General features: G+C 47.7%; 1 protein-coding gene across 6 annotated transcripts in view; it reads right to left on the reverse strand.

The window, feature by feature from the left end:
• The window catches only part of SLC25A22 (solute carrier family 25 member 22), a 134,974-nt gene extending 123,017 nt beyond the window's left edge, over positions 1–11,957 (reverse strand). For 2 of the 6 annotated variants that reach the window (XR_007774384.1, XM_050952942.1), the window contains exon 1: positions 3,552–3,623. The gene's annotated coding sequence lies outside the window, so the exon portion shown is untranslated. Of the gene's footprint in view, positions 1–72; positions 140–3,551; positions 3,624–9,280; positions 9,341–9,602; positions 9,697–11,869 lie in introns of those variants that run through there. The other 4 variants (XM_050952944.1, XM_050952943.1, XM_050952945.1 and 1 more) reach the window with 4 other exon arrangements.
• Between the last annotated feature and the right edge of the window lie 7,499 nt (positions 11,958–19,456).

Below are 19,456 nucleotides of genomic sequence, written 5' to 3' on the forward strand. Positions count from 1 at the left end.
TGTACAGTTCACTTTCCCCTTCCCTTCACCATAACGGTAGGAACAATCAGCTGTTTAAATAGAGTTACTCACAAGATCCTGTATTCGCCTTCTGCCAAGATCAGGCTTTCCACTCCCCTTTCCATGCTAGTTTATAGGCAAAGCAGAACTTGTCTGGGAGCTGCAACTAAAAGTAACAGTTTCGTGTTAGCTGTGTCTGAGGCACTGTGAATAAATCTGCTTGGAAGGGGAAGAACAAAAATGCAGCTAAAGTGGCCTCGCCCAACTGGAAGAGCAGAGACTGTATTGCCACTGCATGCAGTGAGTGCAGGCGTCTTGTATGAAACGTCAGAGGGAGAGGAACGTGGCAGCAGCAAGAGGTGGCCTCTGTATCCCAGGGTGGGGATGCAGAATGTGTGCGTGTCCAGGGCTTGAAAAAAATCTACCCACTACCAGGCACAAGTAGGAAACTTCCTCAGGTGATCCTACATTAGCCACTGTGGCAAGATTAAAGCTCTCTTTAAACAGAAATTTTCTTCTCCCTTATGCAGTGCAGGTGGGGGTGGGGGAGGAGAAGGGAAAGGAGAGGGGGCTGCTCTCCTCCAACAGCAGCCAGATAACATGGAGCAAGGGCTTAAATTAACTGGGCACCTCCTTTTCAGGCAGGAAACAGTCTTGCCGTTAAGCTGGCGCTGACAAACTTCCTTTATGACCTTGAGCAAGTTTCTGTATGCCTTGGTTCCCCATCTATAAACAAGGGGGATAATCCTTCACTTCTCCCACTCTCTGTCTATATTATCTACTTAGACTGTAAGCTCTTTGGAGCAAAGAAATTGTTTCTCACTAAGTATATGTACAGCTCCTTGCACAATGGGGCTCAGGTATTGGCTGAGGCCCCCCGTGACACTGCAATGCAAAAAGTAATAATGCCCAGAGCATATCTAAACACAGTCCAGCAGTCTAGCCTCTGTCCAGCAAAGCACAGACTGACTGGACTTAAGCACACGCTTTAGTGTTTTGTTGAATTTGATCACTAACAAGAATCTCAACAGTTGGAGAGGTGGAGGGATGGGCTTCCAGCAGGTCACTGCTCCTGAACCTGGTTGGTACCAACCCCTCTTTTCTTTCCTGTAGGCCTCTGACTAGAAAGCACATGGTAAATTGTTCACACCTAGGGAAAAGGGAGAGTTGGGCCAGGAAATCTTAATACCTCACAGGCTGACAGACAGCACTGGCAGAACATTGGCACAGGAAGGCCTGAAAGTATGTGGTCATTCAACTTCATTATAGGGACAACAGCACCAAGCAGTGGAAAACAAGGGCAGGAGCTAATTACAGTATAAAATGTTTCATTTAAAACCTAACATCAAATTGCATTGCTGTCCCTCCCTACAAAGAGACTGCATTGGGCTGCTCTAATCCGAGACCTCAACAGCACCATTTTTTTAAAAAATCATTCATATATCCTCTGACACGAAGTCGAAGAATAAACACGCACTCCAGCATGCACACCCCTTCTCAAGCAATAATTGCTGCAGAAGCAGCTGTCATGGGAAAAAGTAAGTATTTCAAGAGTTTAATATTTGCAGACATGTAAAGGGAAGTTGCCCAAAGGAGAAACCAAGCCACTGACAGCCAGAGCTTTAAAATCAGAATCCATATTGTTTCATTTTGGGTGATGTTGCAAAGTTCAAGCTGCAGCACACACAGTTTTGCTACCTGGCGAAGCCAAGCAATTCAATTTTATCTCTGCCTTTAAGTAACCTGAACAAAGAGATTTGCCTCCATGCTGGTGAGTAATGGGAGCCCAGGGCAGAGCAAACCTACATATTCGTAGTTAGGTTTTCTGGGTTTGTGCAAAGCAGTGTTATTTATGAAGTGCTACCATGTTATTTTTATTAGCATGCAGCACAGGTAAAAGATCCCAGCCTATTTGAAGACTGGGAGTAATGGGTGAGGCCCACCGAAACAATGGAAGCCCCCTCCCAGATGACAGCAGGGCCACACAGAACCCAGCCTTGCAGACTGCAGTCCTCTGGTTTACCCACAGACCAATCACAAGCAGCAGCACTGCAAGGGAATGCACACTGCCTGCCAAAATGCCTCAGCTCTGACCTGGTATCCCTCCTGCACAAGAGAAGGGAGATCTGTCTCCTGGCCCATTCAGTCCTTCACCTCTGTTGAGGTAGCCAATAACAGAGCCAGCTAAGGCTACGATGCTTTCAGTAAGGTGAAGTGGAGTGAGACTAGCAAACTCATTTAACATCTGACATCCAAAGCAACTCTTGATCGCTAGTGACCTGGCCTAGATTTGAACTCACGATGCAGAGATGAAAGTCTGCGGCTTATTACCAGACCCCTGCGGCATCAACTCCACTATGCATATATATTTTTTTCAGACTGTAGCAGGGACAGCTACGGGCTACCATTAGTGATAACTAGGAACTGTCCATGCAAGTCCTAACCACTCCCCATGAAACATTCAGCACACCCTTCTGTCATGGCAGCAACTGAAAACCTGAATGTCGAGTATCTCAGCAATAAACTGAGACAGACTGCGACAGGACAGAGTGAGGCACACCACACAACTTAGGGGGCAGGGGAAAAGAACACCCACAACACACAAAGAACATTCACATCAGCTGAAGATTGGACTCACACTGAAGGAGAGGCCAGAGAATGAGTTTTCAGAGCTACAGGCATCACTGAAACAAGAAAAGCTTGAATTATTCCATTACTTAATGTCCCCAGAAAACCAGTAGGGCTCACTAATTATTGATGGCCTCTTTAAAGCCTTGCAGAGAGTGATGTGGAATCAGATACGCTTGCACTCTTTCACACCCTGCCTCATTCTTCCTCCAGCTAAATACTTTGTGCATTATTACGTTCTTACTTTCTGGTACCTATGGAAATTCACTGCTAGGTTGGATGATGACAGCAGTGGTGAATCTCACTACAATTCCCCTTCCTTAAGGGCTTATGACTTCTGTAGGGTACAGTCATACAGGAAAACCCAAGCACCGGATAATTTCATCCTGCAGAATATAGAGTTCAGGAGGAAACAAGGTTTTGGTCTTGTCTACACTGGGTATTTATCTTGATGACAACCAGCAGTATAGCTGCACCAGTTCGGACAGGCAAAGTTGCTATTTGCACCAACTGGTCTTACCTCAGACCAAAAACAACCAAACACAGAAAGCCATACTGACACACAACATGCTACATACTAAGCACACAACACAAAGTAATAATAGAACAACAAAAGAAAAATATGCTGCCAAACATAGGCTGACGTTTGCAGCTCATTTAGCTTTCCAGGTAAATGCCTTGGTACCATCCATATCAGAGGTCAGCAACCTATGGCACACGTGCCAAAGACAGCATGCAAGCCGATTTTTAATACCACGCTGTGGCTGCCGCTGGCCCTGGCGGCGAGCTGACCGGGGCCGACAGCCGGGACCCTGGCAGGCAGCAGCGTGCCATTAAAAATCCTGCCCGGCTCAGCCCGCTCTTCTCCACCCCCCACCTACCACTCTCTCTGGCAGGGGCAGGGAGCAGAAGCTTGGTCCTACCGGCTGCTACTGTAGGGCAGGCTCCGCCAGCAGACAAGCTCCCTCTTCCCCCAGCATGCTCCTTCGTGCCCTGCCTCCTCTCCCTCCCTGCCAACAATGGCCCTTCCAAGGGAGTGGAGAAGAGGAGCCCCAGCGCCCTCCCTGCTCAGACCGGGAAGGAGGCGGAGAAGAGGGAGGAGCGGGGCCTTGGGGAAGGGGGGGTGGAATCAGGGTATGTCCCTCCAGCCCCCTGCCGTGAGCCGCTCAGGGCAGGGTGCTGGGACCACCACCACCCCCGATCCCAGCCCACCCCCCCACCCTCTGCCCTGATCCCTGTACTCCACCCCCCACAACCCCAGCCCTGACTCTGGCACCCCCCACACATACCGAGTCCCCCCAAACCCCATGCCCTGACTCCTGCACTCCCCACCATCCCCACCCAGAGCACCAAACGGGAGCTCCTGCACGCTCCAGCGCCACCCACATTCCCACCTGCTCCCCTCGCACCAAATGGGAGCTGCCCAGATAAGCGCTCCACACCCAAACCTCCTGCCCCAACCCTGAGCCCCCTCCCTCATTCTAGCTCCTCGCCAGACCCTTCACCCCCAGCCCTGTGCTCAGTGCAGAGAGGAAGAAAGAGAATGGGCCAGAACCAGGGAGAAGGTAGGTACTCATTCTATGTGGGCAGGGCTGGGACCCCAGACTGGCAGTGGGCCTAATGGGGCCGGCAGCCGGGACCCTGGCTGGCAGGAGCCAGCAGATGGAACCCCAGACCTGCTGCCGGTCTGCTCAGCCCACTGCCGGTCTGGGGTTCTGGCTGCCAGCCCCTTGCCAGCTGGGGTCCCGGCCACCGGTCCCGCTCAGCCCACTGCCAGCCTAGGTGAACAGAACCCCAGACCAGCAGCAGGCTGAGCAGGCCAGCAGCATAAGATCAGCATTTTAATTTAATTTTAAATGAAGCCTCTTAAACATTTTGAAAACCTTGTTTATTTTACATTCAACAGTAGTTTAGTTATATAATATTGACTTATAGAGAGAGACCTTCTGAAAAATGTTAAAATGCACTACCGGCACACAAAACCTTAAATTAGAGTGAATAAATGAAGACTCGGCACAGCACTTCTGAAAGGTTGCCGACCCCGATCTATTTCAAGATTTGTAGAAGGTCAGTATCACCTTGGTATCTGAGCACCTGCACTACACCTAAGAAAACATTGCTGTGCAGACGTGAACAGCTAAGTTAGTTTGGCAGTTAATTGCCCCATTCTCTGAAGTGCACCTAAGAAAAGTGGGCTGCCACAGCTTAGTATAATACATGGGTCCTCCCTTTATCAACGTTAATGCAGTTATAAGAGAACTGAAAAGTGTTACATGCATACACAGCATCTTATCTATAGTTATAGAAGGGAAAGCATCTGACATACAACATGCTATTCCTCAATAATTAAAGTCTGCCATAATGGATATGTACAAGGAGGTAGAATTAAGATTACATAGGCAATTGTAACATTAGGCACTCAAAATCTGGAAGTGCCTGGTCATGAAATGAATATTCTCTTTGCATACTGTTTGGATTTCTATTTGTACTTTAATACAGATTAATGGTTCTCACACTATGGAACACATCCTCAGTGGTGCAAACAGGAGTTGCTCAACTGACTTCCCAGAATCATGCCTATTTACACCAGCTGAGGCTCCTTCTCCCTATCTATGGAAAATCAGTGGTGGGCAGTGCCATTTCCCGGGGAAAGTTTTTAGAAAGGCAAATGCGAGTGAGGGTAGGTCCTTGAGAGGCTGTGTCTGTCTCTGATAAAGCGGTCCGGAGAATGAGAAATAATGGCAATGATTCTGAACAGACTTATGCTCTGCAGTAACATGTATACAATATATTAAGTGCGCTCACTAGAGAGTTCGGCCAGCCCTGAGCGTTCCAAACCAAAGCTTGTTACATATTATCTCCACAGCTTGGGACAATCTCACAAAATATTTTGAATTTCTCTCTTCACAAACATAGGCCTCTGACTTTACACACCGGAGGGGCCTGACTCACAGTTATGCTAATGACCTTTTATGCCACTCTAGCAGCATACATGAGGGACCCTAAAGTGGGTGCTAACAGCCCACTGAAAATACTTCAGGTGCAGAGGGCCTCCCTGGGCACTGAGGAGTTAGTGGAAGGGTTCTGCACTAACCCTGTTCCTAGATGCCCCAGACACAGACAGGAGATGAGAAATATGCTGGGGGTGTGGCCAGGGCACAATGTTCTAAGAAACAGACTATCCAGAGCACAGAGTGTATGCTGGAGTAGCCCTGTGACTGCTCTAATTTAGACCAGTGGTCAGGCAGGTCCCCGTATGGCTCCAACATTCAGTGTCAACTGAAAAGGAAGCTGTAGGTCTAGTTATATTTAAACCAATTACTACACCTTGGCAGGTCGTGCAGCTTATGAATCACAGTCCTGCTGCAGATACCGAGCTGAAGGAATTTGTGCAGGAACTACCTGAGGCGCTCTAAAGAGAGATGAATGGAGTGATGTCCAGATAATGGCAGTTGGGTAATGTGGTGTGGGTAGCTGTCTGAAGGGAAAAGGGTGGAGAGGTGCTGAAGTGGAGCCTCTTGAGTCTGGTCTTTCCCAAGGTAACCCAGTGAGTGAGGCCCACTTGAGCCCGAGGGCCCAGAAAAGGAAGCACTGTTTAGCTGAAGTGAGAGCCAGCCTGGCAGGATTCCTCAGAAAACCTCACCACCAGTTTGCTTAGGGGAGCACAGTCCACTCAGGTGGAGTGGATGTGGATAGATCTTCCCTTTCCCAAGGCAGTTGGAGCCACCTCCCTCTTACCACAGCTGCCTCACCAAAGTGTGCCACTTCTCCACAGTTGCCACGCACTTGGTAATTATCCCAGAATAGAGAGAGATTGTGTGTCTTCAGCTAGTTCTAGGAGATGAAGTCTGGGTTGGGCTCTCAGCCTAGTGAAGATTCAGCCAAGTCTGCAAGATGGCTGCCATCTGGGACAACGCAGGTATTGAAACAGGGAGTTCCAAAGACTCAGGCTTTGGGCTTTACAACTTGAGCTGTAGAGCCAGATTCTCAGGCTTGCACAGCATCATCTCTTGTGCCTGGGCAAGGATGAGGGGGGGGATATACAGGGACGTTGTGTAACACCTGGATGCACCCTCCCAAGAGTGGGTTATCGATTGGTCACTCCCTCTCTGTGGGACCTCTCCAGTTCCTTGGGGTTATTTGGTTGCAGTGAAAAGATGATCCCTTGATACTTCTGAGATTTTAATAATCTATTTTAAATTTTTTGTACAGCCAGGACACACATCCCAGCAAGACTATTCCATGTAGTAAGCACTGTACCCCATCCTAAGCACCACTCCAGGAAGGAAGTGTTGATCACTTATTTTCAGGTGTCAGCTCTCATCTTTCACTCCACTCCAGCTCTGCACATTTCCCCTCTCTGCTTTCTTTTCTGCTGCCCCAACTCCAGAAAGCTCCCTCTCTGCTTGGCCTCCCTCTGAAGTATTTCACAATATTCATCATGACAGATGTTATGCAAGAGAGTTATTGTACATGCATGTGAAATATGAGGCTTGTACCCTAGTGCATTAGAGATCAGTGAAGTTCTCCTTAGAGATGAGCCTGAACCAAAGCCCCAGACCCAAACAGCTCCCAAACTTTGAGGACGTATAAAATCCAAACATTTACCTCAAGCCTCTCTCTAGCTATGACACATGCCAAGGTATCATTGCATAGATAGAAATCTAGAATATGGGATCAGACAAAACAAGAGCTGGGACCTATTTCCATGCTCACAAGCTTCAAGTCCTTTGCGCTGACCAGGAAGTCATGCAAATGTTATCCATTGCCAATACCCAAATGAATGGGAAGGGCAGTAAGGGAAGCGAATGGGCCTGTTCAGATTATCATTTATACTGATCGGTTAACCAAACACTGTATATATCCCTTTTGGGATGGTGACAGGAAATCTGACTAGGTCTCTGGTGTCTTGATAGGATATTAAGAAGGTTGCTAGATCTAAAAATTGACCATTGATGTTACTGGACAATACTCCCATACTATAATTCTTCTAAAGTCTGGATTTGATCCATGTTTTATCTCCTCCTGCAAATAATGGAATCATTGTGATTCTCCACATAAGCAGCCTTACTCCAAGTCCCACTGTAAAACAAACTGGCCCACACATAGTGATAAGAGATAACATGACTTACAGGGTTGGATTTTAACCCAAATAAAATAATGCACAGCTGAAATCCTGAAGATAAGAACTTCAGTGTGGGGCAACTGTCAAGGGAGGTAATTCCCGATTAAAGACTTGTACTTACTTTCTGGGGCATAGGTTAGAATAACTAACTCTTTTTGTAAGGAGTCTGCTATGGCCTTGCTTTCAAGGCTACCCAGCTGAGCTAGCCCTGTAGGCAGCAAGTCTAGAGAAACTAGCTAATGTCAGAATCCTCTCACATAAGATTCTGAAGGATCTGTTATTTACCATTTTATTTTGATGACCCATTGAGTATCTATTTGCAGCTAGCTTTATTTAAAGCCATCTACAGAGAGTAACATTGATCAGAATCATTGCCGCTGCAGCCTGAAATAGCAGCTACCACCATGCTGCTATTTGTATTACAGTAGCAGCTAGACTGATGCAGTAGTGGCTCAGAGACTGATGCACCTTTGTGTTTGTGCAGCCCCTTGCACAACCACACACACCTTAGTAAGAGATAGCCCCTGCCCCAAAAAGGTTACACTCTAAATGGGCAAGGGAGAGAACGGACAGGAGAGGAAACAGGCACTGAGAGTGAAGCAACTCACCCAAGGACACACAGCAGGTCAGTAGACGAGAACAGAACCCAAGTGTCCTAAGTCCCAGACCAAGGCTTCTATCCACTGGGGAATTTAAACAAATAAAAAAAAAAAATAGATAAACCAAGTAAATGCACCTTGCACTCTACCCTGAAGCTTGCTAGACTCCAGCAGACTGTCAGGAAGTATGAATTAAAAAGGTAAGAAATCTTGATTGAGAAAGGCTGGGTGCTTTGGAAAGTTTGGTTTAATATAACGACACACACACAGCCACAGTCTTAATGTGGTAGAAGTAAGAAGAAACCAACATTCACCTCCTGCACTCCCTGTATTTTTCCATCAGTCCATAGAGAGACTTACGAAGCTTAATTAATGAATGTTTATCACCACACAGCTGAGATGGATCAGACCACAAATTAGTCATTCCCAGCTCGCTGATGGGGGACTTGAGGCCCAGGGAAGTGAAGGGACTCGCCCAAGGTCACAGACAAGTCAGTGTCACATCCAGGAACAGAAACCCAGAGTCTTACCTCATAGTCCCTGCCACAACCACTGGGTACCTTCCAGACACCCTGTGAGTGCAAAACTACAGGAACAAAACAACAAATCAGGTCTTGGAACATGCAATGCTCAACTCACTGGTTTCCTCTTATCTCCTGCGGGTGCAGGGAGGGGAAGCAGCTTTGGGAAAGAAGCAGCAACAGGAATGTGCCCAACTTTCCAGTACACCATGGGTGAGCCACACTGACTGGGGGAGGTGGACGGGTCCCAGTGACACCTCCTCCTCACTGGAAATGCTGCTGCCCTGGAGCAGACAGGTTGAGATGCAGTTCACGGTAAAGCAAGCAACATTTACAAAAAGGGGGTGTAATGCAACAAACTGGGGGTGGAGGTACCTCGAGTGGAGCTAGGGGAGATTATGCCCCACCTCGTAGCAGTAGAGGAGTTCACTGCAGCGAATAGCATGTAAGCCCACTGTTTGTCTCTGCATTACAGAGGGAGAAAGGAAACACACACACACAGCGCCAGCCTAATCCCTGCCCGGCTGCAAGCCAATGCACAGCGAAGGGGCACTCGCAAACCCTAGTGCATTTGCACAGCACTGACCGCGGCGCTCCCCCAGGCGAAGGCAGACGCCGGGTCCCAGTGCTGGCGAAGGGGAGGCTGGAAACAGGACGGACATGAGCCTCCCACATCCCTCCCCTAGGGAGGCTGCGGAGCCGTGGGGAGGGGCGTTCAGTGGCACTTACCGGGCTCCCCGCGAGCCGCTGCTCTGCTTCTGCCTGGGATGGAGAAGCAGCAGCCTCCCTGTGTCCCTCTCGCTGGCTTTCCCTTTAACTGGCGCAAAGCAGGATGTCTGCACGGTTCCTTTCCCAGCCCCACAAGGCAGCTCGCCTCCGCCCCCTTTGGCCGCTTTGCAGAGCTACAAGCTCGCTCTGTTCTAGTCCCCAGCAGGAGGTTTCACGTGAAATCGTCCACGTCAGTAGAAAGTCTCCATGACTAACACACACACACACCATGAGTGCATTGCTGCTGCTGCAATAGCACGAGGCCGCTAACGCCACCTGCGGGCATCAGGGATGAGATTAGAGGGTCCGTCACCCCCCCCCCCCCCGGCACATGGTCCTTGCTATGCAAGAGCTGCCTTTCCCGGTAAAGGGAAAATCATCTTCCTTTTCTGCAATGCCTTTGACAGAAATGTTCATTGCAAAGGGAGGGGAATTTATAAACAAACAAGGCTACTGAACGGCCCAGCAGCTTGGGCTCAAGCTATGCAGCCTGAATTTCAGAGGGGCAGAGCACTTATCCCTAGGGTTTGGTCAATCATGGATTTTTCGGTTCGCTGGCCATTCTAAAAAGTCGGGAGAGGAAATTTGTGCCTCAGGCCCAACAAAACATTGTGTTTTGATTTTTGGCGTTTTCAATGTTTTTTATTTTAAAATAAAAATTAGATTAAAAAACATTTTGTTTCAAAGATCTCCATGTGAAACAATGTGGCGCTCTTGACACAAATTTGCAAAACATTTGGGGATCACCCAATCTGCATTTTTTCCCCCAAAAAACTAGTTTTGTTCCAAAAATGTCACTCGCTCTACTTGCGGCCACATACTACAAAAGGAGAACTTGCACTGACTGTCCATGTGAATAAATACAGCCCCTGCAAGGTGGGCACAGCAACGGGGAGCATAGGCCACTAGCTCCACAGAAATGGGGGGTCACCCTGCAGACCTCCCCCCCCACACACACACAGGGCACAGATTCAGCGGCAAGGCTGCACTCAACCCTGACACAGCACAAGAGCCGAGTCTGCCCTAGAAACACCCTTCCCCTCGGTGCTGGAGGTAGCGAGCAAGAGAGACAGAGTCTCGCACATATGCCCAGCCCCAGCCCCCCAAGCAGTGATTTATGTTGCTCCCAGCTGCTCCCCATGCCCTAACCGATGCACCCACTAGGGACCACTCCAGGAGAGGGTGCGTGACCTCTCACAGCTTCCTTTTGCTTTCTCATCAGAATCTATTGTTCTGCAGGAAAACAAAAAAAATCTATAATGGACATGAATTCTGCATGTGCATAGTGGCACAGAATTCCCCTCTTGGAGGATAACTGCCTACAATGTCAGGATATTACCTCACCCTCTCTGAGTTCAGTGCTCTTAGGAGACCGGGGGCATCTTAAAGACTAAGATTTATTTGGGCATAAGCTTTCTTCAGAAGTTTTTTTACCCGTGCCTCACTTCTTCAGAAGTCTTTTTTACCCGTGAAAGCTTATGCTCAAATTAATCTGTTAGTCTTTAAAGTGCCACCAGACTCGTTGTTGTTTTTGCGGATACAGACTAACACGGCTACTCCCTGATATTTGCTCCTAGGAGGTAATCATAAAAGCCTAGAGCTAGAAGGGACCTAGAGATGTCAAATCCACCCCTCTGCCCTGAGGCAGGACTAAATAACCCTTCATAACATAAAACCACCATGTCCCAACAAAACATCAGCAGAGTGTGACAAGAAGACCTATCCTGCTGTTGCAACATAGTGTCTGGAGCCACTCATCACTGTCAAGGCTCTTCAAGTGTTCTCCCAACAAAGCACTGTCCCTTTAAGAGCCGGATAGGATGGGATCAGAGGGATCCACCCCCAAAAATCGAGACACTGGGTGGTCTCCGTGCCATTACAGCAGAGCGCAGCCAAGCTGTATCTTTGGGGGAGTGACAAGAAACAGTAACTAGCCTCTCAGCACTCACAGGGCACAGCCCTCTTAAAGAAACAGCACTGAAACCGAACACGTGTGTACACACCCACACAGAGCAAACCCCTTGCAGGAAAGCGAACCTCCCTTTTTGTTCAGCAGAAGTCGCCCAAGGAGGTAACAGAAGCACCCCGGGGGAAGAAGGCAGACTGGGCTCTCTCCTTTGAAGTGGCTCTTCCTGCTCGCTCATTCTCTGCTTTCCCTTTGACAAAAGCATGGGGGGGTTCAGCTGCAGCGGTTCGCTCACTCAGAGCCTGCAGCGATCTGTACTTACACTGGGAGCACGTGTCAGACTCTGGCTGGATTCAGACTCCCCACTAGCGCGGGGTTGAGTCATAACCCTGCAGCATCAGAAAGGCTGGATACCTGCTGCTGCATTCTCTCTTGATGAGTCACTTTCGTGCACTCCTGCCAGAAAGCACCCTTTCTGGCTGCAAAAGTGGGTGGTGCCCAGATTAGCATAGGCTAGGAGAGAGTGACTCACAAATCAGCTAAAGGCTGCCTTTCTCTCATCAGCAGCACCTGTGGAACTAGGACTCTGCAGCCAAGGCTGCATCTGTACAGGCACCTTACTCAAAACAGCGGAGTTCAGAGCAGTAGACTAACAAATGTATTAGAGCATGAGCTCTCCTGGGTAAATACCCACTTCGTGGGATGCATGTAGTGGAAATTTCCAGAGGCAGGTATAAATATGCAAGCAAGAATCAGGCTAGAGATAACGAGGTTAGTTCAATCAGGGAGGATGAGGGCCTTTTCTAGCAGTTGAGGTGTGAACACAAAGAGAGGAGAAACTGCTTTTGTAGTTGGCTAACCATTCAGTCTTTGTTTAATCCTGAGCTGATGGTGTCAAATTTGCAGATGAACTGAAGTTCAGCAGTTTCTCTTTGAAGTCTGGTCCTGAAGTTTTTTTGCTGCTGGATGGCTACCTTTAAATCTGCTATTGTGTGGCCAGGGCGATTGACGTGTTCTCCCACAGGTTTTCGTATATTGCCATTCCTAATATCTGATTTGTGTCCTTTTATCCTTTTATGTAGGGACTGTCCAGTTTGGCCAATGTCCATAGCAGAGGGGCATTGCTGGCACATGATGGCGTATATTACATTGGTGGATGTGCAGGTGAATGAACCGGTGATGGTGTGGCTGATCTGGTTAGGTCCTGTGATGGTGTCGCTATGTGGGCAGAGTTGGCATCGAGGTTTGTTGCATGGATTGGTTCCTGAGCTAGAGTTCCTATGGTGCGGTGTGCAGTTACTGGTGAGAATATGCTTCAGGTTGTCTGTGGGCGAGGACTGGCCTGCCACCCAAGGCCTGTGAAAGTGTGGGATCATTGTCCAGGATGGGTAGTAGATCACTGATGATGCATTGGAGAGGTTTTAGCTGGGGACTGTATGTGATGGCCAGTGGAGTTCTGTTGGTTTCTTTCTTGGGCTTGTCTTTCCGTAGGAGGCTTCTGGGTACACGTCTGGCTCTGTTGATCTGTTTCCTTATTTCCTCATGCGGGTATTGTAGTTTTGAGAATGCTTGGTGGAGATTTTGTAGGTGTTGGTCTCTGTCTGAGGGGTTGGAGCAGATGCAGTTGTACCTCAGTGCTTGGCTGTAGACAATGGATCATGTGGTGTGTCTGGGATGGAAGCTGGAGGCATGAAGGTAGGCATAGCGGTCGGTGGGTTTTCAGTATAGGGTGGTGTTAACATGACCATTATTTATTTGCACCATGGTGTCTAGGAAGTGGGCCTCCCGTGTAGATTGGTCCAGGCTGAGGTTAATGGTGGGGTGGGAGCTGTTGAAATCGTAGTGGAATTTTTCCAGGGTTTCCTTCCCCTGGGTCCAGATGATGAATATGTCATCAATGTAGCATAGGTAGAGAAGGGGCATGAGTGGACGAGAGCTGAGGAAGCGTTCCAGGTCAGTCATAAAAATGTTGGCATATTGTGTGGCCATGCGGGTGCCCATAGCCGTGCCACTGGTCTGGAGGTATATATTGTCATCAATTTTGAAATAACTCTGTGTGAGGATAAAGTCACAGAGCTCAGCAACCAGTTGTGCTGTGGCATCATCAGGGATACTGTTCCTGACAGCTTGTATTCCATCTGTGTGTGGGATGTTTGTGTAGAAAGCCTCTACATCCATGGTGGCTAGGGTGGTGTTTTCATCAACCTCAGCCTGGACCAATCTACACGGGAGGTCCACTTCCTAGACACCAGGTTCCTGAATAGCACCATTTTATTCTGCGTAATAAGCAATAAATCCTATCTTGACTGATGGGACTTAGTCACCATTTCAATAGAGAAGAGAGCACCTAGGGAGTCCTTCTCCTCCTTTCCCCATGGGCAAACCTGGGGTGAATTTAGCCTCTTATGCTGCAGCATAAAGGATCTGGATCTCCTCCTCATGGAATTCCTCTGGGTATCACAGGGCTGATATAACAGCCCTTCACTGCTCCCCCACTTGTATCCTTGGTATTGAGGTGTGCTGAGATATAGCCAGACTGCTCTGACCTCCAGCTGTTCTGGGCTGCTGGATGATCCTTTTGGGGGCCGTTGCTCTAATGCATACCTAGGTTGCAGCTCCTGGGGCTGATTTGGCTCTGACAGCCCCAGAATTACACAGCTGCAAGTGTAGCACAAAGCTGTCTTCTCCTCCACTGCCACATGCACCACCAGCCTGGGCTGTGCCTTCTGAGAAGTGCAGCCCAGAATCAGGGCCTACAATTGTGAACTGAAGCACTGATCTCCTACTTGATGGTACAGAGCATATTCTCACAGCACTGAGGCCACAGGTACATGGTGCCGACTGCTTCTGGGAGCACCATGGGGCCAGGGAAGGCAGGGAGCCTGCCTTAGCCCTGCTGTGCCATGGGGCTGGTAATCCCCTGGGCCGCCTTGAAAGCCCTAACAGGCTGGATCCGGCCCGCAGGCCATAGTTTGCCCTCCCCTGCTTTAGAAGTACCTTCTGCGGCTAAGACTTGGCTCCGTTTTGCCCACCCATCTCTTAATACCTGTCTTGAAAATTTTGTCATGCTTTTGCCAAATCCACAGATCAGTGTTACAGATGTCAACTACTACCCAGTAAATCTAATTTCAATCCCTAGTAAAATAACAGAACAAATATTAGGAGAAACAAACCTGTAAACACCTGTAGAATAATAAAAGCATCCTTATGGCAAAATTCATAACCTCTGGCAATCACTGAAAAACTTCTTGCCTCCTGAACCAATGTGCCTGTGTCACACGTTGCTCAAAGGCTCCCTGGGACAAATTTTGCTGTCAATTCCACTGGTGTAAACCGAGAGTGATGCCAGTGGGACCACTTCAGATTTGCACTGGTGTCACTGACATTGGAATCTGCCTCTTGGTCTGTAGAAGTCAGAAGTGACTTTTGTTTTTCTTCAGTCAGTTAACTGGTGACATACTGGGATGACTGGCCACAGTGCTTAATTTGTAATGAGATGCCGGGGCTCAGCCGTGACACAAATTAAGCACTGACTGGCAGATCAGATGGCTACTTTACCAAGAAGGTAGATTTACTTTTTGCAACTCTCCTGAATACCAATTTCTTTTATGAAACCGGAGATGGTGGTAAGTAGTGTTTAGCAAGTGAAGTTTTCTGTTGATTTTTTTCCCCATTTTTAATCGGAACAGATGGAGTTTGATTTTCTCACGCTCATTATGTGTTGAGAATAACAACTCTTAGATCAGTGCTGAGGAGGCGGAAAGGGGTCACCATACAGCCCTGCAAATGCTTTTGCAGTCTGGACTTGGCTGTGTAGAAATTCAGCTTGGAATTAGGGTGACCAGACAGCAAATGTGAAAAATCGGGACAAGGGTGGGAGGTAATAGGAGCCTATATAAGAAAAAGACCCCAAAATAGAGACTGTGCCTATAAAATCGGAACATCTAGTGACCCTACTTGGAATGCAGATCAAAGACAATTGGGACATGAGGTATTGATTAGACCCTCATCATGTGATGGACCTTCAGCTAGTGAGCCATACGCAGCATGCACTTCAGAAGCACAAATTGCTTAAGGTGCACAAATGATGCCAGACAAATTGGATTGCTTTCTCAGATAGAATTGCAAAGGCTCACTGTACCAGATGCCTTACCAAGCTGTATTCCATCCCCTGCATGCCTGGTTCTCTGCTTAGCTATACCAGTCAGCGCAACTCCATGGGCAGTGGATTTACTCCTGATTTACACCCGTGGAAGTGAGAGCAAAAATCAGTCTCTGTGTCTTCTCAAAGCCTTACCTCTACAATTCATTCTGCTGGCACTGTCACGTGGATTGAAAACTGAGCGAATGCCATCAGAGCTATAAACAGCAATGTATCAAGGGAGCTGCAGCAAGCCTAGATGTCAGGTCCTGTTTTATTTACCATCTTCGCTAAGAGGGAGTGAAACAGCATGTTAATGACATTCAGAGTTGATGCTGAATTTAGTGGTGATGTGAACAGAGGGCAGAGAAATAGTACACAGGGACTTTGAGTTTGTACCCATTCCCACTGAAGTCATTCTAAATTCTTCCCATTAATGTCCCTGGGCTCTGCACTGGGCCCCCAGTAAGGGTCAGACATGGGGACATGAACTAAGAAACTAACAGAGCTGGTCAAAAACCAGGAACGTTTTTGTGAGAAACTTCCCCTTCTTTATTATTGAAAAATGTTGAATTTTGAAAATTTTCCACCAGCCCTAGAAAATAAGCCTCGGTGTGAGAGAATCGAAGCTAACATAGCAACAGGAAAATAGCCTCTAAGCTAGACAGGCAGCAGGAAGGAGGGACCTAAGGTGGGCACGTAACAGACTGCAAATATTTGAGATGGTGACACACAAGAGAGCAAGAGGAGTTAGTTATCATAAAAGGCGTAAGGGCAGAAGTGATGGGAGGCTGTCACGAACAGGAAAACATAGGTCGGGCAGAGCATGAGAAAATATAGTGTAGAGACTGTTGTGCATAGGCCAGAGGCTCACCCTAGAGCAGGGTTAGTCAATAGGTGGACCACGGGCCAAATCTGGACTACCAGACATGCTTGAAAAGACTGTAAACATCTTTTAATTTACTTATCATGATTGTTATTATTGTCTCTGGAGTCTGGATCTTGGCTATACCTTGAGCAAGGAATTTGGACCTTTCCCAAAAAAATAATTGATTGCCCCTGCTCTAAGGCTGGGTGGCCTTCTGATTAAAGCCCAGGGCTAGGACTCAGGAGATCTGGGTTTAAGTCTTGCTTTGCCACAGATTCTCTGTGGGACTTCACCTGAACCTCTGTGTCTCAGTTCCCCATCTGCAAAATGGAAATAATGCTTCTGTGCCCATTTTGATTGTAAGAGCTTTGGGGCAGCCCAGTCTCACTCCATGTCTTGGTTGGTGCCACTAGGTGTTGATGCAATCACAATACTATGCTTAATGCTCCTAGGACATGGTGTTTCTAAACCAATGACCTATTATGTTTTTTCCCATCTCTGATTTGTTTGTTGCTGTAACAAGTGGGTACTGGGACTCAGCCTGGGAGTACTGGTACTGGGGTATATTTAGTGTTGCTTTCACTAGACAGCCCTGTTCCAGAGCAAACTGAAGTCACATCACAATACAGTGTAATATTACAAATTGGAAGAGAGACTTCTACAGCCCAAAGATACTGATGTAGGGCACAGAGCAAATGGTCACCACTTGTCAATCTTCCTCAATTTCCTGCTCTGTAAACTGCAGCTAATATTCGATTTTACAAGGGTGTTGTGAAGCTTACTTAATGTTAATCCCTAGCAGGGTGTATGAAGGGATTACGCCCCGAACACCTGGATCTAAAACTTCTACTGCTTGAGCTAAAGGAGGAACTCCATTTGTTTGGCGATGGTAGAAGTCTCACCAATCACTTATGTCGGGATGGGCAAACTACAGCCCCGGGGCTGAATTTGACTCTCCAGATGTTTTAATTTGGCCCTCGAGCTCTGGCCAGGGAGCAGGGTCTGGAGCTTGCTCTGCTCTGGTGCTCCAGCTGGGGAGTGAGGTTGAGGGCTTGTCCCACTTCGAGTGGCTCCTAGAAGCAGCAGCATGTCCCCTCTCTGGCTCCTACGTGTAGGGACAGCCAGGGTGCTCCGCATGCTGCCCCGCCCCAAGCGCTGCCCCTGCAGCTCCCATTGGCTGGGAACCACAGCCAATGGGAGCTGCACGAGGGGATCCTGTGGATGAGGTAGTGCACAGAGCTGCCTGGTCGCGCCTCCATGTAGGAGCTGGATGGGGGACAGGCCACTGCTTCTGGGAGCTCCTTAAGGTAAGTGCCACCTGGAGGCTTCACCCCTGACCTCCTCCTGTGCCCTGACCCCCTGCCCCAGCCCTAGCCCTGATCTCCCTCCTGCCCTCAAACCCCTTGGTTCCAGCCAACAGCACCCTCCTGCACCCCCAACCCCACCCAAGAGCCCGCACCTAGCTGGAGCCCTCACCTGTTCCCGCACTCCAACCCCCAATTTTGTGAGCATTCATGGCCCCCCATACAATTTCCATACCCTTGAGCCAAAAAGTGTCCCCACCCCTGACTTACATAGTCCTGCCCCTAGAGAGAGATAAGAGATGCACATTGAGAAGATGGGAATTAGATTCATATATGTAAAGCGCTTTGAGATCTGTCTTAAGGTGCACTGCACCTTTAAATGCCATAAATCTATTTGGCCAAGTGGACTCAGCCTAGGGATGAATTGTGCTCAGCATACATACTGCACTGCAGACATTACTTTTTATGGTAATTGCCATCCTGGGGACCACGTGTACTTTCATCTAGCAAGGAAAGGGTTAAAACGGTTATGATTTAAAGTGCTCTCTCAATACTGCAGTCACTGTACTTCTTTTTTTGGCTCCGCTACATAAAAAGTCGGTCCTGTTCAAGCTGGGTCTGAAACCTGCATGTAGCAAGTGTCCCACTTCCTCTGACAGCTGCAAAGAAAAGAAACAGAGGAAAGAGGATGCAGATTCAGCCAACCCCAAAGCTGTTGCCAAGGTTTCCTGTTCTAAGCAAATGTGAATTCTTTCTTCTGAAAGCCGGGAGAGAAATTTTAAACCATTCTGTACAAGGGAGAGCTTAAAGATCAGTCGCACCTTGAAATGGATTTGATGGGGTTTTTTTAAAAGGTGTCACTGTGTTTAAGATCATTGCCCTGGAGCAAATAATAAATGAGACTAGCAAATATGTTCAAATAAAAACTATTCACTCAGCCTCCAGACTGATCTTTATTTGTAATAGGGGTAGCACCATGTTAGGAATTATTTAAGGACATCTAACTACTGGACTAGTGCAATTGCAGGGAAAATCAATTTAATTACCTTCTGCTAAACCTATTGGATAGGTCCAGGCAGTCCAGTTAAATGTGATTTGTACCAGGGAAAACCATGTGTCTCTGAGATTCACAGAAAATATAAAGGCATGAAAGAGCTCTCAATTTTTTTTTTTCTGTTAAAAATTCAAGTCTTATCCCCACTTTTCCTGGAAGACTCTATGGATGACTGGAGAACCAATGCTATAACAACATCTCAGGTACTGACAAAATGAATGCCGATTAATTGAGAAAAGAAAGGAGTTTTACTGAGACTGTTCAGAAGTCATCATTTTTCAATTTCATATTTTTACAACTCATCCAATTTTTAGTAAGTTTTGGGATTCCAGGGAAATTCCAGAAGCCTGGAAGAGTGCCAATGTCACACCAATATTCAAAAAGGGCAACGGTTATAGGCCCCATAGCCTGACATCAGTCTCAGGTAAAAATTATACGGAATTCAGTTGATAGGGAATTGAAGGATAAGAATATAATTACTGCCCTCAACAGGTTTTGAAGAAAATAGGCCTTGTCAGACAAACCTGAATTCATTCTTTGAG

Source organism: Gopherus flavomarginatus, chromosome 5 (assembly GCF_025201925.1).
Source record: "Gopherus flavomarginatus isolate rGopFla2 chromosome 5, rGopFla2.mat.asm, whole genome shotgun sequence".
Classification (NCBI taxonomy): Eukaryota; Metazoa; Chordata; order Testudines; family Testudinidae; genus Gopherus; species Gopherus flavomarginatus.